Below are 6,371 nucleotides of genomic sequence, written 5' to 3'. Positions count from 1 at the left end.
ATATATATATATATATATATATATATATATATAGTTATATATATATATAGTTATATATATATATATATATATATATATATATATAGTTATATATATATATATATAGTTATATATTTATGTATATATGTATATATATGTATATATATGTATGTGTATATATATATATGTATGTGTGTATATATATATATATGTGTATATATATATATATATATATATATATATATATATATATGTGTATATATATATATATGTGTATATATATGTATATGTATATATATATGTATATATATATATATATGTATATATATATATGTGTATATATATATGTATATATATATATATATATATATATATGTGTATATATATATATATATATATATATATATATATATATATATATATATATATATATATATGTATGTATATATATATATATATATGTGTGTGTGTGTATATGTATATATAGATATATATCTATATATACATGTATATATATGTGTATATGTATATATAGATATATATCTATAGATATGTAACGAGGTTTCTTAAAAGATCGTTTAAAACGATGAAAACAAAAATCGGATAGGAAGGAAAAGCACATGGAGCAATATACAAGGTAATAAACACAAGAGAAAAACACGACAAGTACTTACTTTTTTTAAGAACTTTCCGGATACGTCGGTATTGATCCGGCTCCCTGAGTTTCAGGTCAGACCATCTTTTTCGCAGTTGATCTTTGGAGCGCTGGACCCCAAAAGATGCCTGCAAAGTCTCCACGACCTTCGCCATGATTTTGGCCTTGCGCAAATTTGGCCGTGCGTACGGCCCATAATTGCCATCATAGTCGTTTTTGTGAAGAATGGCCACCATCTCCACCATCTCTTTAAAACTCATATTAGAGGCCTTAAATCTAGGCCTCATAGATTTCGCTGACGTTCCTGCCTCCGGGCTGTCTCCACTACCTGAGGTCGTCAACATTTCAGGTGTCTCCGCCATTCTTTAACTCCACTACGCGCCGTAACAAAAAATGGGCGGAGAACATGAGTTAAAATCGAACGTCAGGGGCGGGCGACGCAGGCGGAGTTTCACACATGCGTAGTGTATAAAGAGGGGCCTTGCGCACGTGTCGTACGTACGTTCTGTGCGTCGAATTAGGGGGCGGAGAACATGAGTTAATTTCGAACGTCAGGGGCGGGCGACGCAGGCGGAGTTTCACACATGCGTAGTGTATAAAGAGCCTTGCGCACGTGTCGTACGTACGTTCTGTGCGTCGAATTAGGGGGCGGAGAACATGAGTTAATTTCGAACGTCAGGGGCGGGCGACGCAGGCGGAGTTTCACACATGCGTAGTGTATAAAGAGCCTTGCGCACGTGTCGTACGTACGTTCTGTGGTAGGTGATAGTGGACCTGGACGTTACAAAACGAAGGTAATTTTAGATATTTTTTTTTTTTTGGTTTTTATGGTCATGACTTTGTAGCAAGCGGCCTATATGGCTTGATAGATTGATGAGGCCTACATAGGGAGAAGATGATGAGGGGTTAGCCGAAACCTATAATAAAAGTGTTTTTTGTCTTGTGACTTCATCTTTTCCAGATATAATGAATCCCCTATTTAAGGATCCAGAGTTCCTTACATCTTTTATTTCCAAATATCGAGAGATGAGGAATTTGTGGGAGGTGAAACACCCTCAGTATTATGCTAAGCATGTGAGGAAGTCAACGCTGGAGAGACTTCTGGCCTTTGTCCAGGCGACCATCCCGGAAGTAACAATGGAGACATTGCTCAAGAAAATTGGGGGCTTGAGGAACATGTATAAGAGGGAGCATAAGAAGATCCAGGAATCAAGGAGATCAGGAGCATCAGCAGATGATGTTTATGTACCCAGGCTGTGGTACTACAATCAACTCCGTTTTCTGGATGACCAGAATGAAGCCAGGCCATCACTTTCAACCCTTCCCTCCACCCTTCCCTCCACCCTTCCCTCCACCCCAGCAGAGGCTGATGAGGAGCAAGCTGGGTCTTCCATCCTGGATGAACCAGATATGACCATCTGGAGTCAGGTAAATTATTTTAACAAATATTTACTGTACTAATATTAATGATGTTAACTGGATGTTATAATTGTCTAAAATAATTTGGCACTCAAAATTGGGTATACATATCAATTGACAGTAGTGGCTAAATATGTTTGGCACCTGCTTGAAATAATTAGGGTGTCTGATTAGACTCTTTTATTAAAGAGAAGTATTCACATTGAATTTGCTATTCATGAGAAGCAAACTGTGTGTCATTGATGAACCCCAAAAAATATACTCAAACTATTGTCCTTTTTTTATACACAGGATGAGTCCATCCAGGAGGAATGTGGGGAAAGTGGCAGGCAGGAGGAGACCGGGCCCATGGACAGCCTGGAGGAGGCCGGATTCACCATCATCCTGGAGGAGGCTGGGCCCAGTGTCAGGCAGGAGGTGGCTGCTCCCAGTGAGGTGGCTGGGCCAAGTGAGGTGGCTGGGCCAAGTGAGGTGGCTGGGCCCAGTAGGAGCCTGACCGAATCCCAAGTGCCTCCCCTCCACCTTCCCAAAAAAAGGGCCAGGAAGGGGATGGTCACACAGGACGCATCCCTGCGCCTCATGCAAGAGGCCACCCGTTTTTTAAGGAGCCCCCCCGAAGCGGAAGAATCCTATGGCTGCTACTTAGCCAGCAGGCTTCTTCAGATGAATAGGGAGCAGCGCCTCATTTGTGAGCGCCTATTTGGGGAAACAATCCATAAGGGGCTGCAGGGCACGCTAACACAAAACACCCAACTACATGAGGCAGCCCCCCCTCCTCCTCCTCCTCCTCCTCCTCCTCCTCCTGCCACAACTGAAACACCAGAGCCACAGCCTCAAAAGAAGGCTACAGGGAAGGCTGCAGGGCAGCGTGGAGGAAAGGCTGCAGGGAAGAGAAGAAAATGATGACCTGGGTTCAGTCTGGTCTGACAGAAGACGCAGGCTGTTGTAGGACCACAGTCTGGGGACATCTAGATCATCTGCTGGTGCTGTTGATCTCTGGGATTCTTGGACCAGATTGTGCTCCCTCTTATATGGACTCCTCAAGATCCCAATTTTCTGGTACACCGACTTTTTCCAGCGTTGACTTCCTCTTTATTTTATTTTGACCATGAATAAATGGATATTTTTTGAGTTTAGCAAAATACTTTATGTGTTTTCTTTGAAATCATTGATTTTACACACAATGTTAAATTAACAAGGGACAACAATCTCATTGAGTTTGAAAAAAAACACACCAAAAATACATTACTAATGTTAATAATGTTCAAGTGGTAAGTCTTGAAAATCAAAAAAATTACGTAACCAAAAACGGTGCTTTGGGTTAACTTTATCTAAAAACTAAAAAATAAACACTATAAAAAAAAAAAATAATAATGGGTTCTTTGTGTTAACTTTACAAACCTAAAAAAAAAAAAAAAAAAAAAAAAAAAGGGGGAAAAAGTATTATTAGTATGGAAACATTGTTTTAAAAAGGCATACTATATCATTCATGAGATCAAAGAGAAAAAGAATCCAGAAATCAGTTTGGGAGAACTCTGATTATGAACAGCAAAACACCTTCGTTCTTTAGAGCCTTCGTAAAGAAGAAATAAAATGCGCTGCATTGAACGATCACAGATTTTGCAGCGTGATGAATGTGCTACCTACAATACGAACACTAGTTTTACTAGACCGAGTGCTTCCGTTTAGTTTTTGCTTATGAGCATGCGTCGTTTTTTTGTCCGTCGGACTAGCATACAGACGAGCGGACTTCGGGGTCCGTCGTACTTACGACGTAAAGATTTGAAGCATGCTTCAAATCTAAAGTCCGTCGGATTTGAGGCTAAAAAAGTCCGTTGAAAGTCCGGAGAAGCCCACACACGATCGGATTACCAGCCAGCTTTAGTCCGTCAGCGTCCGTTGGACTTTTGTAGACGAAAAGTCCGACCGTGTGTACGCGGCATAACAGTTTCTTTTCTGTTAAACAAGCTTTAAAAGGTTTACGGAAGGTTAAGTTGGCTCCAGATAAGCGAAGGCCAATTATTTTGGACATTTGCCAAAGCTGTGTTTGGATACTCCTTTTGTTTGTATCTCGGAATACGAAGCTATTTTATTTCATGCTGCATTCGTTTTGATGTTTTTTGCGGCCTTTCGTATATCCGAGATGTTGCCAAATAACAAACACAGTTTAGAAGGTTTGTTTTTATCAGAAGTATCCTTTTCAGACGATAAGGTCTTTGTTTTTATCAGAAAATCAAAAATGGATAGATCAGGCAAAGGCCAGTGGCTCAATCTATTCGCTTTTGGTGACTCCATCCTCTGTCCTTTATTAATTCTCAAAAAATGCCTTTCAGCCAGACCAGCTTCAGGTCAGCATTTTTTTTTTGTTCACATAGATTCATCTCCTATGACAAAATTCCAGTTTTCAGCAGTCTTAAAACGTTGTTTTACTCATTTGGGCCTATCCCTTTTCAAATTTTCTACTCATTCTTTCAGAATTGGAGCCGCTACAGAAGCTGCTAGATTGGGTTTGAGTGATGAAGTTATTATGAGATTAGGTAGATGGGCGTCTAGTAGATTTAACATTTACATCCGTCCTAACTTGCCTCTTTGATTATAGGTGATAAATCTTGCATTTGGATATTTGGCCATTCATACATTTACTGGGCTCATAAGAGAGCTGCTCAGCGTTGCTATGGTTCCAACTTATCCTTGCCTGCTGATAAGTTTGTTATACTTTGGAAAGGTATTCGTGGTCTACAATGAACTAATCTTTTCCTTCACATTTCTGAATTATTTCATTCTTGGCCTTATCCATCTATGATAATTTTACACGTTGGAGGTAACGATGTTGGTAGATTAAAAACTTTGGATTTAATGTTTTTAATGAAGCAAGATTTGCATCGCTTAAGATTAATGTTTCCAAATACGTGTGTTGTTTTCTCTGAAATGGTGTCTCGACTGCATTGGTTATATTCTAAAGACAGCAGACCATTGGAGAAGATAAAGTGGAGAATTAATCATTCAATTGAAAAATTTTTACCGTCACGTAGATTTGGAAGGTGGTTTTCCTGGTCTTTACAGACAAGATGGTGTACATCTTTCAGATGTTGGTCTTGACATTTTCAGTTTAGGTCTTCAAAATTGCATTGAACAGGCCGCGGTGCTGGGGTAGCCTGGTTTTGTTTTCAAAACCCGGCTGGTGGGGACTTGTTTTTTATGAATTTAATACCAATAAAGGTGCCGCGGCCAATTTTATTCCAACCTGTTGTAGTGTGATTATTTATTGTTATATAGTGCAACCTACAATTCAATGAGTTTATTCACGTCTCTTCAGCAATCAAGAGTTTTATTTATATTATTGTGCATGTGGACTTTTTGCATATATCTTTTAGGATCACGTTTTGTCACTTACTCACTGGAGTGTATTATGAAGCATATATTTGAAATTTAGCGCTCTATTATTTGTTGTTATTTAATTATTCATGTGGTGCCAGAACACATTTTAAATAGCTGCAGCTGTTTTTCATTAAAATAATTTGTCACATTATTTATAGTTTTTTGTTATACTCCTACCAGTGCTTTAGTAATATATTTTACCTTTCATCATAGGCCTTATTGACTCCTCTCCAAATGTAGTGTTTATGGTTGTGGCCAAAAAGCTCAATTTTGGTCTCATCACTCCAAATGACTTTGTGACAGAAGGTTTGAGGCTTGTCTCTGTGCTGGTTGGCGTATTGTAAGCAGGATACTTTGTGGAATTTGCATAGTAATGGCTTTCTTCTGGTGACTCGACCATGCAGCCCATCTTTCTTCAAGTGCCTCCTTATTGTGCATCTTAAAACAGCCACACCACATGTTTTCAGAGAGTCCTGTATTTGTGGGTTTTTCTTTGCAGCCTGAACAATTTTCCTGGCAGTTGTGGCTGAAATTTTAGTTGGTCTACCTGACCGCAGTTTGGTTTCAACAGAACCCCTCATTTTCCACTTCTTGATTAGAGTTTGAACACTGCTGATTGGCATTCTCAATTCCTTGGATATCTTTTTATATCCTTTTCCTGTTTTATACAGTTCGACTACCTTTTCCCGCAGATCCTTTGACAATTCTTTTGCTTTCCCCATGACTCAGAATCCAGAAACGTCAGTGCAGCACTGGATGAAAGATGCAAGGGTCTGTCAGGAGTCCAGAAACTCATTGAGCTTTTATACACATACACTAATTACAAGCAAACAAATCACAGGTGAGGATGATTAACATTAAGAGCCATTCAAACCCCTTTGTGTCAACTTGTGTGCATGTTATCAGGCCAAAATCACCAGGGTGTGTAAACTTTTGATCA

This window comes from Aquarana catesbeiana, linkage group LG03, assembly GCF_042186555.1.
Source record: "Aquarana catesbeiana isolate 2022-GZ linkage group LG03, ASM4218655v1, whole genome shotgun sequence".
Taxonomy (NCBI): Eukaryota; Metazoa; Chordata; class Amphibia; order Anura; family Ranidae; genus Aquarana; species Aquarana catesbeiana.
Note: the sequence above shows the minus strand (reverse complement) of the source record.